Consider the following 21,274-nt stretch of genomic DNA (forward strand, 5'->3'; position numbering starts at 1 on the left):
TCTTCAACCTTTCTAGTACACAAGTACATTTCGGTAGTCTGCGTACAATCGTGTGCATAATCTCCTTCCTCAATTTCTTCTGCTATAAACCTTGCAGGGTTAACCGTGCTGCATCTAACAATTGATAGTTCTGGTCTAGATAAGATGATCTCATAACCTAACGCCCTCTGCGTGGTTAGTGTGGACTTAGGCTTGTTCAATATTGCAAATAGTGCATGTTCCACAAATAGTGTGGTTGGGCACCCCATTGTGATTGTTGATGCTTTCTCTACCGCAAAGGCAGCTGCGACGAGACCTTGTTCGCAAGGGAAATGTCCTAACATCACAGGATCCAAGTGACCACTGTAAAATGCTACAGGTTTGTAACCCATGCTTGTTTTTTGAGCCAACACTGCTTTCATTACTGCTGAGTCGCAATGTGAAAATATAAAAAATTGTCCTTCATATTCTGGGGTGGCCAGCACCGGAGCAGTTGATATTGCATCTTTCAGTTCATCAAAAGCCTCTTTCATTTCCATTGTCCACCCCAACTTTTTCTCCCCTTTGTTAGGTTCTTTTAACGCCTCAAGTAGGGGTCTTATGTATGAGCTGTAATCAAATACCCAGGCTCTACAGTAGTTGCACAATCCCAGGAACTGCTGCAGTTCCCTCACTGTGTGGGGCGGCGGCGTTTTTGAAATAGCCTGTGCTCTTTGTGGTGCAATCTTTCTTCTGTATTGAGATATGAGCTGACCAATGTAAAGTACCTGTTCCTGACAGTACTGTAACTTTTCCTTGTCTATCTTGTAACCCTTTTCAGCCAATACCGTCAGCATCTTCAATGAGTCCTCCCTACATCTTCTTTCGTTTGTGCTGCAAATTATTATGTCATCAACATACTGCAACACTGTGCTTTCCACTTCAATGTTACCCAAGTCCATCTGTATTACCCTGTTGAAGATTGAGGGTGACTCGCAGTAGCCTTGTGGAAATCTGGTGTGTTTCCACTTTGTGTTCCTGTACGTGAAGCTTGTCAGATCTTGTGAGTCTGGGTGCAATGGTATTGAGAAGAAAGCATTTTTAAGGTTGATCACTGTAAATCGTGATGCTTCTGCTGGAATGCCACACAATATTGTGGCCGGGTTTGCGGCTATGGGGTATTCTGCTTCTACTATGTTGTTCAAGGGCCTGAGATCATGTATGAAGCGCCAAGACCCCCCTTTAGCTTTGCGCACTGGGTATACAGCTGTGTTACATGGTGATTCTGATGGTACCAATATGCCATTATTTATAAGGGCCGTTATTGTTTCATATATGCCCTCATCTGCCTCTTTAGATAGTGGGTACTGTTTCACTCTGGGGAGTATTGCACCTTTTTTCAATTTTATTCTTACTCCCCCTATACTTTTTATACACCCCACGTCATAGGGACTTGTAGTCCATAATAATGTCGGTACCTTTGCCATATCCTCCTTAAAGAAGGGAGCTGGGGTGGATGTGGGTGCTTCAAGTGCCATTGCAATTTTCTGTGCCACTTGTTTGTACGTTACTCTAAGCCATATTTCTACACTCATCATAAACACCATTTCACCTTCTTCCTTTTCTTCTGAGAAGAGCTCCTCATCTGACACCTGAGTGAGTCTACATCCCTCTGCTAGTGCTATCACTGCCCTCCATGCTCTTCCTTCTTCGTCATGGGCATGTACTGCAATGTAATCAGCATTTGCTATAATGCGCTCTATGTTCACTGAAATCACCTTTCCTTCTGGTTCATTGGCTGGTGTTTCTGGTCTAAACAAATAGGCTGCTGGCCTCCTCCAGATCTTTCCTTCTATACCTGGCATCCATGCAAATGCCATGTCTGTCCCGTACTGGAACAGTTCACCATCTACTGGCTCAGCCCTAATCACTGTCTGTCCACAGTATGCTTGCATAATTTGTCGTGCAGTGAGCATGTTAATTCCTGGAATGGAGCAAATTATGCCGTCCTCCGTAAAGGAGATCGTCATATTCAACCTGCTCATTATGTCTCTCCCCAGTATGTTTACTGGTGAGGCCCTAGAATATAAAAGCGGGATTGACATGTCATAATCCCCAATTGATAAGGGAATGTTATCAGTAAAGGGAACCAATCCCCTAGCCCCAGAAAATCCTTGGGTGTTCATGGCTTCACCTGACATCTTAAATATACCTTCCCTTATGCAAGACCGGGTCGCCCCGGTGTCAACAAGGAATGATAATCTTTTGTCACCTATCGTTACCTCTATGCGTGGTTCCTCCGCACTATTAGGTGTTACCGACAGGATGGGACACACCAAGGCCGTCTGTGGGCTGTCATATTGAGGGTATAATGATTGACCACTTCCTGTGTAAGGGTTGTGTCCCAGGACCGTCACCCTTCCCAGTTGTGTTTGCTGTATTTGTGTATTGGTAGAGGTTATGTTATGGTCTTGGATTTGGGCAGGTTGCTGTGCTTGCTGTACTTGGGGTTGTTGTGTTATCGCTACCTGTTGTTGTGGCAGCGAATATGTCTGTGGCTGTTGTTGTGTTACTGGTTGTTGCTGCCCATTTCCCCGTTGCAATATCTGCTGTTGCTGGATGCCCTGCTGTTCCTGTGTGGGCCCTTGTTGTCCCTGTTCACTCCATGATGGTGTGCCTGGTCTCACTCTACACGTGCGTGACATGTGCCCTACTAATCCACAAATCCAACACACCGGTGGTTCCCTGTTCTGCCATGGAAAGCTTCCTGGGTTGTCCTGGTATACTGGTTGCACGGTGGGGTAGAAATTTCGAAATCCTCCCCCCTGCTGTTGTGTGCTATATCCGTATCCTCTCCCCCTCATTATTCCTCCCCTTCCCCTGTTGTAATTATAATACCCAGCTCCTGGCGTTGAGTATCCTCCTCCCATGTTAGTCGTGTATGGTTGGAGTGGCGGCAGCTGTTGTGTTACACTCTGTGATGATTGTATTTGGGAGGGATCTTGTGCAGCTACTACTTGTGTGGGGTTTTGAGTCATTGTTGCAGGTGTAGTTATTAGTGCAAAAACAAAGAGGTGATGGCTGGAAGGTTTAGAATTCATCTTAACCACTGGCATTGCTCTGGGCAACCCTCCAGACCATCGTTCTTCACCTGCCAAGCCATTACAGAAGGGGAAAGACCATATGCAAATCAGACTTGGCCCCACCCCAAAAGGGGCAGTCCAGCCCGAACTGCTAGGTCACATCCCTTCTGCACGAGACCACAAGCATCCCCAAACATGTTTCGGCCTGGTTGGGCCTCATCAGTGAGGAGTAGCTTGGGTCTCTAGGCCCAGCAGGCACGGGACCCACGTCTGGGCATACCCGTCCCACTCGGGGTGACAGAGCAAAAACAAAGAGGTGATGGCTGGAAGGTTTAGAATTCATCTTAACCACTGGCATTGCTCTGGGCAACCCTCCAGACCATCGTTCTTCACCTGCCAAGCCATTACAGAAGGGGAAAGACCATATGCAAATCAGACTTGGCCCCACCCCAAAAGGGGCAGTCCAGCCCGAACTGCTAGGTCACATCCCTTCTGCACGAGACGACAAGCATCCCCAAACATGTTTCGGCCTGGTTGGGCCTCATCAGTGAGGAGTAGCTTGGGTCTCTAGGCCCAGCAAGCACGGGACCCACGTCTGGGCATACCCGTCCCACTCGGGGTGACAGAGCAAAAACAAAGAGGTGATGGCTGGAAGGTTTAGAATTCATCTTAACCACTGGCATTGCTCTGGGCAACCCTCCAGACCATTGTTCTTCACCTGCCAAGCCATTACAGAAGGGGAAAGACCATATGCAAATCAGACTTGGCCCCACCCCAAAAGGGGCAGTCCAGCCCGAACTGCTAGGTGACATCCCTTCTGCACGAGACCACAAGCATCCCCAAACATGTTTCGGCCTGGTTGGGCCTCATCAGTGAGGAGTAGCTTGGGTCTCTAGGCCCAGCAGGCACGGGACCCACGTCTGGGCATACCCGTCCCACTCGGGGTGACAGAGCAAAAACAAAGAGGTGATGGCTGGAAGGTTTAGAATTCATCTTAACCACTGGCATTGCTCTGGGCAACCCTCCAGACCATCGTTCTTCACCTGCCAAGCCATTACAGAAGGGGAAAGACCATATGCAAATCAGACTTGGCCCCACCCCAAAAGGGGCAGTCCAGCCCGAACTGTTAGGTCACATCCCTTCTGCACGACACCACAAGCATCCCCAAACATGTTTCGGCCTGGTTGGGCCTCATCAGTGAGGAGTAGCTTGGGTCTCTAGGCCCAGCAGGCACGGGACCCACGTCTGGGCATACCCGTCCCACTCGGGGTGACAGAGCAAAAACAAAGAGGTGATGGCTGGAAGGATTAGAATTCATCTTAACCACTGGCTTTGCTCTGGGCAACCCTCCAGACCATCGTTCTTCACCTGCCAAGCCGTTACAGAAGGGGAAAGACCATATGCAAATCAGACTTGGCCCCACCCCAAAAGGGGCAGTCCAGCCCGAACTGCTAGGTCACATCCCTTCTGCACGAGACCACAAGCATCCCCAAACATGTTTCGGCCTGGTTGGGCCTCATCAGTGAGGAGTAGCTTGGGTCTCTAGGCCCAGCAGGCACGGGACCCACGTCTGGGCATACCCGTCCCACTCGGGGTGACAGAGCAAAAACAAAGAGGTGATGGCTGGAAGGTTTAGAATTCATCTTAACCACTGGCATTGCTCTGGGCAACCCTCCAGACCATCGTTCTTCACCTGCCAAGCCATTACAGAAGGGGAAAGACCATATGCAAATCAGACTTGGCCCCACCCCAAAAGGGGCAGTCCAGCCCGAACTGCTAGGTCACATCCCTTCTGCACGAGACCACAAGCATCCCCAAACATGTTTCGGCCTGGTTGGGCCTCATCAGCGAGGAGTAGCTTGGGTCTCTAGGCCCAGCAGGCACGGGACCCACGTCTGGGCATACCCGTCCCACTCAGGGTGACAGAGCAAAAACAAAGAGGTGATGGCTGGAAGGTTTAGAATTCATCTTAACCACTGGCATTGCTCTGGGCAACCCTCCAGACCATCGTTCTTCACCTGCCAAGCCATTACAGAAGGGGAAAGACCATATGCAAATCAGACTTGGCCCCACCCCAAAAGGGGCAGTCCAGCCCGAACTGCTAGGTCACATCCCTTCTGCATGAGACCACAAGCATCCCCAAACATGTTTCGGCCTGGTTGGGCCTCATCAGTGAGGAGTAGCTTGGGTCTCTAGGCCCAGCAGGCACGGGACCCACGTCTGGGCATACCCGTCCCACTCGGGGTGACAGAGCAAAAACAAAGAGGTGATGGCTGGAAGGTTTAGAATTCATCTTAACCACTGGCATTGCTCTGGGCAACCCTCCAGACCATCGTTCTTCACCTGCCAAGCCATTACAGAAGGGGAAAGACCATATGCAAATCAGACTTGGCCCCACCCCAAAAGGGGCAGTCCAGCCCGAACTGCTAGGTCACATCCCTTCTGCACGAGACCACAAGCATCCCCAAACATGTTTCGGCCTGGTTGGGCCTCATCAGTGAGGAGTAGCTTGGGTCTCTAGGCCCAGCAGGCACGGGACCCACGTCTGGGCATACCCGTCCCACTCGGGGTGACAGAGCAACAACAAAGAGGTGATGGCTGGAAGGTTTAGAATTCATCTTAACCACTGGCATTGCTCTGGGCAACCCTCCAGACCATTGTTCTTCACCTGCCAAGCCATTACAGAAGGGGAAAGACCATATGCAAATCAGACTTGGCCCCACCCCAAAAGGGGCAGTCCAGCCCGAACTGCTAGGTCACATCCCTTCTGCACGAGACCACAAGCATCCCCAAACATGTTTCGGCCTGGTTGGGCCTCATCAGTGAGGAGTAGCTTGGGTCTCTAGGCCCAGCAGGCACGGGACCCACGTCTGGGCATACCCGTCCCACTCAGGGTGACAGAGCAACAACAAAGAGGTGATGGCTGGAAGGTTTAGAATTCATCTTAACCACTGGCATTGCTCTGGGCAACCCTCCAGACCATTGTTCTTCACCTGCCAAGCCATTACAGAAGGGGAAAGACCATATGCAAATCAGACTTGGCCCCACCCCAAAAGGGGCAGTCCAGCCCGAACTGCTAGGTCACATCCCTTCTGCACGAGACCACAAGCATCCCCAAACATGTTTCGGCCTGGTTGGGCCTCATCAGTGAGGAGTAGCTTGGGTCTCTAGGCCCAGCAGGCACGGGACCCACGTCTGGGCATACCCGTCCCACTCGGGGTGACAGAGCAAAAACAAAGAGGTGATGGCTGGAAGGTTTAGAATTCATCTTAACCACTGGCATTGCTCTGGGCAACCCTCCAGACCATCGTTCTTCACCTGCCAAGCCATTACAGAAGGGGAAAGACCATATGCAAATCAGACTTGGCCCCACCCCAAAAGGGGCAGTCCAGCCCGAACTGCTAGGTCACATCCCTTCTGCACGAGACCACAAGCATCCCCAAACATGTTTCGGCCTGGTTGGGCCTCATCAGTGAGGAGTAGCTTGGGTCTCTAGGCCCAGCAGGCACGGGACCCACGTCTGGGCATACCCGTCCCACTCGGGGTGACAGAGCAAAAACAAAGAGGTGATGGCTGGAAGGTTTAGAATTCATCTTAACCACTGGCATTGCTCTGGGCAACCCTCCAGACCATCGTTCTTCACCTGCCAAGCCATTACAGAAGGGGAAAGACCATATGCAAATCAGACTTGGCCCCACCCCAAAAGAGGCAGTCCAGCCCGAACTGCTAGGTCACATCCCTTCTGCACGAGACCACAAGCATCCCCAAACATGTTTCGGCCTGGTTGGGCCTCATCAGTGAGGAGTAGCTTGGGTCTCTAGGCCCATCAACTCTTTTGTTTTGCTATTGTCACCCCGAGTGGGAAGGGTATGCCCAGACGTGGGTCCCTTGCCTGCTGGGCCTAGAGACCCAAGCTACTCCTCACTGATGACGCCCAACAAGGCTGAAACATGTCTGGGGATGCTTGTGGTCTCGTGCAGAAGGGATGTGACCTAGCAGTACGGGCTGGACTACCCCTTTGGGGGTGGGACCAAGCCTGATTTGCATATGGTTTTTCCCCTTTTGTAATGGCTTGGCAGGCGAAGAACGATGGTGTGGAGGGTGTCCCAGAGCAATGCCAGAGGTCAAGATTTATTCTAAACCTGCCAGCCATCAACTCTTTTGTTTTGCTGTAGTTATTAGTGCACCTTCCATTGTGAATTTAGTAAGTTTTTTCTGTACTAATTTAGCCTCTTCCGTTTTCCTATCGTCTTCCATTTGTTTCATTTTTTCTTGCCATGTCCTACAATGATGCACTATTGTCAGTTGTATTTCTGGCCATGCTTTTGCTTCCATCCCCACTACTTTCTTCAGTTGTTTCTAGACTGCTTCTGGGAGCCCTTGTACTAGTATATGATAGAATATTGCTGGTGTCTTGTCCCATTGTTCTCTAGTTTCCATGCGCCACTTCTCTTGGATTTCCTGGATATAATCAACAGGATCTTCGTTCTCACGCATCTTGCGTGAGGTAATTGCTCCTATGTCTGATGTGTCCGGGTACTGTACCCTCAGTGCCTGCCATAATGCATGTCTACAGTTTGCGAACGGTGCCCCATCGTGTGATGTGTTTGTTATTGTGACCCCGGGGAAGCCTGCTCTCTTCCAGATGCCATCTGCTGCATCACCTAATATTGATATTAGAAGGCCCTTTACATCCCCCACTGCCAATTTCTGTCCTGCAGTGTGTTTTTCCATTTCATATATCCATTTTCCCGCACCTCCACTTAATGATGGGAGCCTGCACTTTATATTTTCCTTGTCTGCATGCTTCCAGGGGACGTATTGTGGTCTAACCCCTCCCTTCTCCAGAAGTGGCATTACGTTGTGTCCTGGTTGGCCCTTTGGGTCCCACACAATCGAATCTGTACACCCCTCCTCTTCTTCCCTGTCTTCTACATCATCAATGGAGTCCATATTTCCCCTGCTCGTAACTGTTTCTCCTCCACTCTTCCCTTTCTTTTATCATTTCCTTTATTTAATGTGGGCGTGTATATTCGTTCTCCCTGCCTGCGTCCTGGGAGGTCACTAAGCCTGCCTGCATAGGGTGTTAGTTCGTGTGGGAAGGGCGCGAGTTTAGATGGGCATGTTGCACGTAATGAACGTGAGGTAGTGGAGCATGTGGGACGGGATGGCGACGGTGTGGCTGCGCGAGTCTGCCTTTCCGCTATTCCTTGCTCTTCCTCCTCACTTCCCTCCAGTTCTTCCTTTCTCCTGCAGATCCATGGTGATTCTCCGTTTGTCCGGGTGATGTATAATTTATCTAAGCTTTCCCTTTCACTGTCTCTCCCTTCCTTCTCTATCCCTTCTCCTTCCTCACTGCAAAAGTCCTCCATTAATGGCAACCCCAAATCTGTCTTTTTCCCCTTAATCGTTACTGTTCTTAAGTCTATTAGATCCGTTCCTCCCTTGTCTTCATTGCCAATTGCTCCCATTTGTGTTGAGGTTGTTGCTACTTCTGTGTCTCTGTATACATACCTCCTTACTTCACTCCCCCCTCTCCGTTCTTCTCTTTCCCCTTCATTTTTCTCCGCTATTTCTCTACCAATTTCCTCTCTTTTCCTTTTCAATTCTTCCATTACTTCAATACTCATCTTTTCCATTATCCTTTCTTCTTCTTTCTTCTTTTCCCATCTCGCTCTTTCCTTCTCTAATATACCCTCTATCATCCTTCCTTCTTCGTATTTCCTTGTTGTTTCTGATAGTAATCTCCTTCTCCATATTTCCATTTCCTTTTCTTTCTCTTCTTCTTCCCTTTTCTTGTCACGCAGTGCTGCTCTCGATACCCTTTCTGCTACTGCCTTCACCCTTTCTGCTTCTCTCTTTTTCTCCTCAGTTCGTTCCCTCATTCTGTCCAACTCATCCTTGCTTTCTTTCCTTTCCCGTGCTCTCTCTCTTTCCTCTCTCTCGAGCTGCTTGATCAGTGTATTCTGCTCATCCCTTAATTCTGCTAATCGTTCTTCCAAAATCTCTTCCTTTTGTCGTAACAGCTCCTCCCCCTTTCTTTTCCCCTCTTCCCTTTTCTTTTCGCTCTTCCTGGTGTTGTCCTTGTCCATTTTCCTTACTACCTCCTCCTCTTCTTCTGTTAATGAACCTCGTAATTTTAATAATACCTGTGCAGCTACCCAGTCATCCTGTCCTATTCCTGCTATTTGCTCTTTGTCAATCCCCCCTTCCCCTGCGGGCATTTTCGTACGAGCTGATCCCGTCGTACTAGTCTGCTCCCTTCCCATGTGGCTACCTGTGGCTGTATATGGTGGCGGGCTGTATGCCGGGTTCGAGTACCCCTCAGCTGCCCTTAATTGAACCATGTCTCGTAGTTCTGTTAAAGGATATAACCCACCTTCCTCCTTTTTCACTACCTTCGCTAGGGGTATATCGTCGCTCTGTTCCTTTTTTATTTCCTTTTCTTTTATGTTGTTACTCTTTTCTCCTCCCTCTTCTCCGCTCCCCGTGTTCTGTGTGCCTTCACTCTCTTTGTCCCCATTCTCTCCTTCCTTCTTAATCTTCTCTTCCGTTGGTTCCCCCATAATAAACATTCCATTTGGTCCTGGTCGGGACCCTTGGAACATCCTCCATAAGTTAAACACCTCTACGTGGTGCATTAACTTCTTCCCCTTGTATGTGTTATGCAGATGGTTTAATAGTGAATGTTGGGTATATGGATCGAAACTGCCATTAGGCGGCCATGGTGTCGTCATTTTGTTGTCCGTCCCCTGTGTCCATTCTATGCTATACTTGATCAGTTTCTCCCTATGGGGTGACAGTGTTTTACATATGTGCTGTAGTGGGGTAGTGAGGGTGTTCCCCCACCCTCCCGATCCTGCCCTGTATGACATAGTAGCGCTTCACTGGTTATCCTTCCCCTATTTGGTAGCGGTTATCTTACTGGAAGCAAATTTGAGTGGGCACCACAGGGGTATCGAGTCTTTCTGGCGTTATCAAAGGTCTCTAGTGTGATGAGTCTTTGTTAGGAAGTTAGATCCTCTATACAGGAGCTGGCTGAAAAAGGCCTGGAGACACCCAAACCCAAAAATAGAGCAGGAAACAAAGATTAGGTGAAAACCCAATCATACAGCCGCTCTCTGGAATCCCATGCTGGGTTCTGTATTAGTTGTAATTTCGCTATGTATAGTTCCTTTGATCCAATTCTTGGAAAAATACAAAAGTCAAATATATAGTGATTTTTCAATGTTGGTTTATCTATCAAGTAGAAAATTATTTTATAGAAAGAAGTGACAAGTAGCCACCAATAATGTTCTTCGTGAGGAAGAGATTGCCATAAATCACTCTATCCGTAGACTTATATTGTGCCAATGCATTTCGGAATACAACAAATTCCTTCATCAGGGCAAGTCTAAAACAATAAACACATAACATTCAAATATAATTGACCCAACCATCCCAAGGTTAATATCCATATAGAATAATTCCCATATTTAGAACAACGTAAGTATATAAATATCAGTATGAACAGTCATCATCCAAATAGTTGAAAAAATATGAAGGTAAACACATACCCGACAATGTAATGAGCCGGATCAGAAGGCAGGTCAAATGATATAAAATAAGAAACAAATCAGTACAAAGGTAAGTAAAGATGTCCAATAACAAAATGGAGGGAATTGGGTCCATTACCTGATGTAGGTGAGTAATGGCGAAATCTATGTTTCAGAGGCCAGGCTGCTCCACCGTGTACGGCGAGCAGGTGCTGTGAATGGTAAAAGTGAATATATATGAAGGACCTATCCAAAGTGTAGCTAATCGCTAATAGAAATAAACAAGCGTGGATTGTAGCTCACCATATGTAGAGAACGAAGCGGAGAAGTTCTCTCTGCGTCTGCTCAAAGCAGACTGTCTTCGTTGCATCGGCGCGTTGCCGAGCAACCTGGTTTTATAAGACACTGTTAAGACGGATTTCTGAACTCTGTCCTGGTGGCGCAGAAGTTCAGAAGGCCAACCTAATTACTTGGAACAGGGTAACCTCTGGACGAGCCAGACCAATCAAGGTAGCGATCGCGGCGGTCAAGACTAGGTCTCAAGAGGGGTGAGGGTGACTGAAAGCCCGCAATGAGCACACAAAGCAAGAGCGCTTACAAACTACTCCAAACAGTTGTTATATCAAAAATATATACACATTTATTTTAAGGCCTTTAAAACAACGACCGTAGCGAGAAAATCACAGTATCACAATATTAAACCAACACATACCATATCAACACAATATATATACAAATACGACAGTTTCAAGCATTAGAAGCACGAAATGTGTAGTCCACCTGCAAGGGAAGGAAAACAGGCAGTGCGATAACGCTTTAGACTCAGTTCGCCTTCAGAGGCACCTAACTAGATGGAAGTCCGAGCCCTGCGAAGAGTGGAGCCTTGTGCTCAAAGTACCTGCCACGCCGGTGCCAACAGGCAAAAGGAGAAGCTCTTCGGAGGACGTCAGGAAGTTCGGGTTAGTGAACAACAGAAGAAGAACAGGTTCCGCGACTCAAGCGCAGCCTCCACAGTGAGCAGAAGCAGAGCGCGAGTACGGACAAACGGGTGCTGTTTTTACACAGCGGGGAAAAGCAATGGGCTACTGCAGGAGGGCGACCAGATCCTAGCTATACTACTCACCGGTCCCCGATGCAAGCAGACCCAGGCTTCTCCACGTTAGTTTCAGCAGCTGGCAGGTTCAGAAGAGTCGGGAAATGCCTCGTCGTCGTGTAGAGCAAAAAGACGTCCCAATCGAAGAAACCTGCACAGTTTTGTTGCCGCAGCAGGACAACGGAGCGGCCGTGTGTATTCGAGCCAAATGTACACTCCTCACTTCAGACTTGGGAACGCCAAGTGTACTAAGCGTGTGAGAGTGACCAGGACTCGAAATACAACACAACCTGGCGGCGGTTACAGAGCAGGACTCCCTTGTAAGCTGGTCAGTCAACTGGATGGCCCAGAGACGCTTCCGAAGGCTTACTTGGCAGGAGATGATGAAGTCGCCGGGAATAGCTGTTCCTGCTATTCCAAAGGTCGAAGCACCAGTACAGGCCTTCTGGTTCGATCAAAGGAGGAAAGAGTTTCACAGGACGACAGCAGTGCAAAGGAGGAGTCCTTCAGCGGGTCACCAGTGATTCCTAGGTCCAGCCTCTTGGTTGCAGGATACTTGGCTCCTGTATTCCTTCGTTCGTGAGAACTCGGGAGATCGACATGGTAGTGGTGTTTCCAGCCCCCTCTTATCCACGGTTCCCTTCGTGCCAAAACGGAGGGGAGCCAATGGGAGATCTGCTCATCAACACACACACCATTCGTGGACCAATCACGGACCACGGTGGTCCCAGGCATTCACACTACCCTAGACTCTCTGGCACCCAGGATGTGTATTGGGACCAGACATCCCAGCCCACACCCTGGAGGCACACAAACGACATGTAGAAGCCCGCGAAAGCAACCACGTTTCGCGGGAAGATACATGCCCAAATAAGGAAGGCCCCGGGTCAGCTCGACCTGGGGAAGGTGAAGGGAGCAAGACGATCAGTGGACAGGACAAAGGAGCCTCGTGGTCTGGCCATTTTGGGAGCCAGGCCACCATTTTGGGTTTAGTGCGAAAAACGTGCTCAGAACGCCAAAAGGAGCTCAAAATAAACAAAACGATCGCTGCCACCATTCCAGTCCCTTAATGACTTGTACCGATCAAATACCATCCTAAAAGAGTATCTAGGGCCTGTAGAAGGCTAGAGACCCAAGAGAGCTGTAACTTAGCTTACAGTGCCCTCTTGTGTCATGTTGCACTAAAGCCGCAACATGATAAAAGAAACTACGGGAAACAGCGTTCCCCGGTACTGACTGTCTTAAGGGCATGTCAGTTTCCCCGTAAGAAAGGAGCGAAAGCCCAGAGGAGTGCGGCAGAAGGCTGCACTTCTCTGGCAAAGTCAAGAACAAGGTGAAAAACAACAGCAAAAAGTTTAGGGGTTGCCACATGGAAGGAAAATTACCTACAATTACGAAATCTTTCCTAACACTCGCCCCTCCCAGACTATGGACAGGGGGAACTAATCCACCCCTGGATGAGTCTCTTGTTCAGGTCGGTTAAACATTCTGGACAACCCATCAGCATTGCTATGTTGGACACCTGGCTTATGCTCAATAGTGAAGTCGAAGCCTTGTAGACTTATGGACCACCTAAGCAACTTTGGATTCTCCCCCTTCATGTTCATTAGCCACTTTAACGGCTTATGGTCAGTTTGCACAGTGAAGTGGGTCCCATAGAGGTAGGGCCTCAGCTTATTTAGGGCCCACACAACAGAGAAACATTCTTTCTCTACCGTGGACCATCTGAGCTCTTTGTCCTTAAGCTGGCGACTAATAAAACCGATAGGGTGTTCCTTACCCTTCTCATCTACTTGTGATAGTACAGCTCCTATCCCAGTGTCAGAGGCGTCCGTCTGCACGATAAAAGGTCTTTGATAATCAGGGGCCCTGAGGACAGGGGCCTGGCACAAGGAGTCTTTTAAGCCATTGAAGGCCTTCTCACACTCGTCGGTCCAAGTTACCTTCTTGGGTTTCTTCGGAGTTGTGAGGGCAGTCAGAGGAGCAGCTATGGTGCCATAGTCTGCTACAAAATTGCGATAATACCCCGTGAGTCCTAAGAAGGCTCTCACTTGGGTTTGCGTAGTGGAGGTAGGCCATTCTTGTACTGCTTGTACTTTACTGGGTAGAGGCTGTATCCTCCCTCCACCTACTTCATGTCCAAGGTAAACCACTGAGCCTGGCCAATCTGGCATTTACTAGCCTTTATGGTCAAGTGGGCTTTCTGAAGAGCCTGGAGCACAATCCCGAGGTGTTTCACATGGTCTTCCCAGGAGGCACTGAAAACTGCTATATCGTCCAGATATGCAAGACAGAATTCGTCCAACCCATTCAACACATGATTCACAAGCCTCTGGAAAGTGGCAGGTGCATTCTTCAACCCGAACGGCATTACCCGGAATTGGTAAAGGCCGTCTGGAGTAGAAAATGCTGTCTTCTCCTTGGCATGTTCTGCTAAAGCTATTTGCCAATAGCCCGCAGTGAGGTCAAACGTGCAGAGGTACTTGGAGGCACCCAAAGTATCCACCAGCTCATCTGTTCGAGGCAAGGGGTGTGCATCTGTCTTGGTGACAGCATTCAGAGCCCTGTAATCCACGCAGAACCTCAATTCAGAAGTGCCTGCCTTTGGAACCAATACCACAGGGCTGGACCAAGGACTACTAGAGGGTTCAATCACCCCAAGATCTAACATCTTGTTGACCTCGGTCTTAATATAAGACCGTACTTTGTCTGACATCCTGTATCCCCTACTTTTGGTAGGTACACTGTCTCCTGTGTCAATGTTATGTTTGCACCAAGGTGTCAAACCAGGCGACTGTGAAAACAGGGGGGAAAACTGCCTAAGCAAACTTTTCACCTCAGCCTGCTGATCAGAAGTCAGGTGAGGGGCCACTCGGACACCCTCAAAGGAGCTATCTGAAGGACCGCTTTGGAACAGGTCGGGGAGAGGTTCAGACTCCTCTTCCTCAACGTCTGAAGCCAGTAGCAGTGCTGCGATTTCGACTCTTGGGACAAAAGCCTTCAGCCTATTCACGTGAAACACTTTGGGAGCCTGTCCAGGCCTTCCAAGGTCCACTAAATAGTTCACCTCACCCAGGGGCTCCACCACTGTGTAAGGGCCTGACCATTTGTCCTGTAAAGCTCGAGGCCTTATGGGATTCATGATCAGGACTTGCTGACCAGGTGTAAAGTTGATGAGGGAAGCTTTCTGGTCGTACCAATGTTTCACCAGCGCTTGCCCTGCCTTCAATTTATCACTAGCCAAGCCCATCAGAAGGACCATCCGTTTTCTGAGCCCTAGCACATAATCAACTACGTTGGTAGTAACAGGGGGAGTGGGCATCTCCCATCCCTCTTTGACGATGGCTAAGGGTCCCCGTACGGGATGACCGAACAGAAGTTCGAAGGGGCTGAAGCCAACACCCTCCTGTGGTACCTCTCGGTAGGCAAACAGTAAGCATGGTAAAAGAAGATCCCATTTTCTTCTCTGAGGCTCCTCCAGAGCCCCAATCATGCTTTTTAACGTTCTGTTGAAACGTTCCACCAGACCATTGGTCTGGGGGTGGTATGCAGAAGAGAACTTGTAGGTGACCCCACATTCTTTCCACATAGCCTGCATATACTTCGACATAAAGTTGCTGCCACGATCTGACACAACTTCTTTAGGGAAGCCAACCCTAGTAAATATGCCGAGTAAAGCTTTTGCAACTGACTTGGCAGTTACAGTCTTCAATGGGATGGCCTCAGGATACCTGGTTGCATGGTCGACCAGCACCAGGATAAACCTATTGCCTGAGGATGTTTGCGGGTCAAGGGGACCAACGATGTCGATCCCTACCCTTTCAAATGGTACCCCCACAACTGGGAGCGGTACCAACGGAGCTTGGATTGTCGCGCCCACCTTACCAGACAACTGGCAGGAGGCACAACTCCTGCAGTGACTTTCTACTTGCACCCCCATCTTGGGCCAGTAGAAGTGCAGGGATAACCTTTGCTTGGTCCTCTTCATACCAAGGTGACCAGCAAGGGGAACTTCATGCGCCAACTGCAGGAGGAAGGGCCTAACAGCAAGGGGAACCACCAACCTCCTATGGTCTCCTTCTGTAGACTCTGTGGGCTCACTATACAGGAGTCCACCTTCCCAATAAATCCTATGCTTCCCAGGAGGTTCACCCTCAAGCTGGGAGCAGGCCTGTCTCCTTAGGCCTTCCAGAGATGGGCACTCACGTTGGCCTTTACTGAATTCGTCCCTATCAGGACCTCCTTCAACTAACAAGTCTTTTAGTTCAGGATGATAGTTGGGGTCGAATACTTCAGGCATCGCCACCTCCTCGTCAGGCCCGGGCGATTGACCAACTTCCTCCACCGCAGTGGTAGGCGAGCTCGGGGGAATATTCTCTTTCCCTCGTCGTGACTTGTTGACTCCTTTCGCCTTGGGTTTCCCCTTTGGCTGGGGCGGCGTATTGGACTTGGCCAATGCTGCCGGTGCTTGAGACCGTGTGTAGGGTCTTTCGGCAGTGTCTCCTACGAGCCCTAAAGCTCTGAGATCATTACCCAACAAGACCTTTCCCGGGACGTTTCTCTGAATGCTCACTGGAATCCTGACTGCTGTACCATTTAAAGTAAGATTTACAGGTATTACTGGAAACATACGGAGGGGCCGTCAGCCAACTTAGTGGGCATCAGAGTAGCTCTGGCAACTTCCTCTGAGTCTACCAAGGTAGAATCCACTACAGTGCGACTGCACCCACTATCCCTAAGAGCTGGAGTATCCACTCCATTGATCAGCACACTGTCTTTAAAGTAGTGCTTGGTATTCTCCGGAATCCTAGCATAAGCCTCTGCGACTTTAGGCTCCCAGGAACCCAGGGACACTAAAACTACCTCAGCCTCTATCCCGCTGGGAAATGAGTCTGAGGAGAAGGATGCTCCTGTAATCTCTTCTTCCTCGTAGGAGGAGAAGGCCAAATTAGCGGAGTGGACCCCCAAAGGTCTAACCTTACAACGGGGATCCCCCTTCACGTGGTCAGTTGCTCCACAAGAAAAACAAGCCCCAGTGGGTCTGTTTACGTAGGGAGGCTTATTGTAACCCGAGTTCTGTTTCGGAGGCGGACCTCCACTACCCTGTGAGTTCTCTTGGGTCTTACCCTTGTTTTTCTTTTTGTGGCCCTTATGGGAAGAGAAGATTTAGCAGATTCCCCACCCTCCATATCTTTGGACTTTTTCCCTTCCTCCTGCTTACCAGGATGAGTTTTGTCCTTATGGGACACTCGATGTGACACCCATAAGTCTGCTGCAATGGCCAGCTTCTTAGGATCTATCTCCTTCGAATCGGCCAAATGCTGCTTAAGCTCCGGGGAAGAAGAAGCAAAAATGTGTTCCAGCATGACAAGATTTATCATGCCTTCGAAGGTAGAAACCTTATAACCTTCGACCCAGCCAGTTAAGTTTTTCAAGGATTCAGTGACATAAGATACCCAAGTACCACCTTCCTTTTTCTTATACTCTCTGAAACGTTTCAAATATTGGGCCGGAGTCTTCCCAAACTTTAAAATGAGAGTTTGCTTTAACATTGCGAAATCAGCTCGCTCAGCCTTCGACATTTCCATAATGGCACTACAGCCAGAATGGGGGAGTCTACTGAGCAACCACGCAATCTTATCAGCATTGTCAACTTCTTGAACTTCGCATGCATACTCAAATGCATTCAGCCAGTCCATAATGTCATTCCTTTCTTCATACACACTGAGCAGATCTTTCGGAAACCGTGGATGAGAGGAGGCCCCAGACCCATGTCCAGGACCCTTGGACCCATTTGCAACCTGAAGCTTGGCCAGTTCCAACTGGTGATCCCTGTCTTTCTGTTTTTCTGCCTGTTCGATTTTTAGTTTGGCTATGCTGAATTCAAGCTCCTGCTGCCTAAACCGCAGCTCTTGCTTCTTGAATTCAAGCATAGCATCCCCATCAACACTGGCAGAGGAAACATTAGACATCTCGTCCTCCCTGTCCTCGTGGTCGCGATGGATCAGTGCGGCGGCAGAACCGTCGGTTCTACCAGTGAGAGCAGCCCCACCACCTTCCGCACTGTCCTCAGAAGTTATAGCGTCAAGCTGCGCTTCTTGCCACGCCATGATTCTTTGGATCATTTCCAATTTCGTGCCTTGAGAGGAAACACCTCTCTCCGCACACATCTTCTTCAATGTTTCTGATTTGGAAGCATTTAAAGTTAACAAGGTATTTGTTTCCATAGTGTTTGATAGGACTATGGCCTTTTTAAAGTTATACTACAACAATTCACTACGTGTACTGGTTGGAATAACCTGAAATGCCTTAGTTCGTGCGCAACACTGGATACCTTCAGTCGTATCCCACTGCTGTACACCAATTTGTTAAGACGGATTTCTGAACTCTGTCCTGGTGGCGCAGAAGTTCAGAAGGCCAACCTAATTACTTGGAACAGGGTAACCTCTGGACGAGCCAGACCAATCAAGGTAGCGATTGCGGCGGTCAAGACTAGGTCTCAAGAGGGGTGAGGGTGACTGAAAGCCCGCAATGAGTACACAAAGCAAGAGCGCTTACAAACTATTCCAAACAGTTGTTATATCAAAAATATATACACATTTATTTTAAGGCCTTTAAAACAACGACCGTAGCGAGAAAATCACAGTATCACAATATTAAACCAACACATACCATATCAACACAATATATATACAAATACGACAGTTTCAAGCATTAGAAGCACGAAATGTGTAGTCCACCTGCAAGGGAAGGAAAACAGGCAGTACGATAACGCTTTAGACTCAGTTCGCCTTCAGAGGCACCTAACTAGATGGAAGTCCGAGCCCTGCGAAGAGTGGAGCCTTGTGCTCAAAGTACCTGCCACGCCGGTGCCAACGGGCAAAAGGAGAAGCTCTTCGGAGGACGTCAGGCAGTTCGGGTTAGTGAACAACAGAAGAAGAACAGGTTCCGCGACTCAAGCGCAGCCTCCACAGTGAGCAGAAGCAGAGCGCGAGTACGGACAAACGGGTGCTGTTTTTACACAGCGGGGAAAAGCAATGGGCTACTGCAGGAGGGCGACCAGATCCTAGCTATACTACTCACCGGTCCCCGATGCAAGCAGACCCAGGCTTCTCCACGTTAGTTTCAGCAGCTGGCAGGTTCAGAAGAGTCGGGAAATGCCTCGTCGTCGTGTAGAGCAAAAAGACGTCCCAATCGAAGAAACCTGCACAGTTTTGTTGCCGCAGCAGGACAACGGAGCGGCCGTGTGTATTCGAGCCAAATGTACACTCCTCACTTCAGACTTGGGAACGCCAAGTGTACTAAGCGTGTGAGAGTGACCAGGACTCGAAATACAACACAACCTGGCGGCGGTTACAGAGCAGGACTCCCTTGTAAGCTGGTCAGTCAACTGGATGGCCCAGAGACGCTTCCGAAGGCTTACTTGGCAGGAGATGATGAAGTCGCCGGGAATAGCTGTTCCTGCTATTCCAAAGGTCGAAGCACCAGTACAGGCCTTCTGGTTCGATCAAAGGAGGAAAGGGTTTCACAGGACGACAGCAGTGCAAAGGAGGAGTCCTTCAGCGGGTCACCAGCGATTCCTCGGTCCAGCCTCTTGGTTGCAGGATACTTGGCTCCTGTATTCCTTCGTTTGTGAGAACTCGGGAGATCGACATGGTAGTGGTGTTTCCAGCCCCCTCTTATCCACGGTTCCCTTCGCGCCAAAACGGAGGGGAGCCAATGGGAGATCCGCTCATCAACACACACACCATTCGTGGACCAATCACGGACCACGGTGGTCCCAGGCATTCACACTACCCTAGACTCTCTGGCACCCAGGATGTGTATTGGGACCAGACATCCCAGCCCACACCCTGGAGGCACACAAACGACATGTAGAAGCCCGCGAAAGCAACCATGTTTCGCGGGAAGGTACATGCCCAAATAAGGAAGGCCCTGGGTCAGCTCGACCTGGGGAAGGTGAAGGGAGCAAGACGATCAGTGGACAGGACAAAGGAGCCTCGTGGTCTGGCCATTTTGGGAGCCAGGCCACCATTTTGGGTTCAGTGCAAAAAACGTGCTCAGAACGCCAAAAGGAGCTCAAAATAAACAAAACGATCGCTGCCACCATTCCAGTCCCTGAATGACTTGTACCGATCAAATACCATCCTAAAAGAGTATCTAGGGCCTGTAGAAGGCTAGAGACCCAAGAGAGCTGTAACTTAGCTTACAGTGCCCTCTTGTGTCATGTTGCACTAAAGCCGCAACATGATAAAAGAAACTACGGGAAACAGCGTTCCCCGGTACTGACTGTCTTAAGGGCATGTCAGTTTCCCCGTAAGAAAGGAGCGAAAGCCCAGAGGAGTGCGGCAGAAGGCTGCACTTCTCTGGCAAAGTCAAGAACAAGGTGAAAAACAACAGCAAAAAGTTTAGGGGTTGCCACATGGAAGGAAAATTACCTACAATTACGAAATCTTTCCTAACAGACACGTGATTGAAAGCAGAATGTCCTCCTTGCATCGGTGCGTAGCCGAGCAACTCAGTTGTGTAAGACACGTGATCACGGCTCCATGAACACGAGCCGCGACCCGTGTCCGAGAACTGGTCAATAAACTTAAATATGATCAAAATACCTAATTTGTGGACCTCCTGGGGCAGTAATGATAAAAGTCCGACCGAGATTCCAGACTTTCAAGAATTTAGAGTCAAAAGTGGGTTTGTTCCACCCATTACAGTACCATCCATAGAAATATTCCAGAGACTAGTCACTCGGGACCTTGAACGAATCAGCTACAGAAATCCTCCGTACAGAAACTTAAAACCACACGAGATGAGATTGATTGGAGACCTGTTTAGTGACAAGAGTATTACCATTCGTCCTGCAGATAAGGGAGGAGCCTTGGTTATTCAGAATACATGTGACTATGATGCTGAATGTAGAAGACAGCTCCAAGACCAGACCACATATGCTAGTTTGGACCATGATCCCACCCTTTCGATCAAACAGAATTTGAAGAGCCTTCTAGAAAAAGCATTTGAATTGGATTGGATCAACGAGCATACACAAAAATTTCTCTTGAAAGAACATCCTAGAATACCTAATTTCTATACGCTGCCAAAGATCCATAAAGATGCCATCAAACCACCAGGTAGACCAATTGTTGCAGGGATAGAGAGCATCAGCCAACCTTTAGGGATCTATATAGATTTCTTGCTACAGCCATTGATACAAGAGACCAACACCTACACAAGGGATACCACCCACTTCCTGCAAAAGCTTAGCTCATTGACACCTTTGCCTGAAGATCTGATGTTTACTATAGACGTGAAGAGTTTATACACCTCTATACCCCACGACCTGGGGATAGAGGCTGTAGAATGGCTGTTACTGAAAGCACCTGAGATACGTGCCCAGAAGGAATTCATACTGGCATTGTTACAATTCATTGCTGAGAACTCCTATTTTCAATATGGCAACCAATTTTTTCTACAAACTGCAGGGACTTCAATGGGAGCCACCATGGCACCCTTATATGCCAACAGTTTCATGCATAAATTTGAAACAGACCATGTATTGAATAAACAGGAATGGAATAAGGACATCCGGATCTGGACAAGATACATAG

The 21,274-nt window shown here is 48.9% G+C and overlaps 1 protein-coding gene across 1 annotated transcript in view; it reads left to right on the plus strand.

The window, feature by feature from the left end:
- Positions 1-21,274, plus strand: part of RPL38 (ribosomal protein L38) — a 243,592-nt gene that overhangs the window by 131,355 nt on the left and 90,963 nt on the right. The window lies entirely within an intron of this gene.

This window comes from Ambystoma mexicanum, chromosome 3q (assembly GCF_040938575.1).
Source record: "Ambystoma mexicanum isolate Mex_15411 chromosome 3q, UKY_AmexF1_1, whole genome shotgun sequence".
NCBI classification, from domain to species: Eukaryota; Metazoa; Chordata; class Amphibia; order Caudata; family Ambystomatidae; genus Ambystoma; species Ambystoma mexicanum.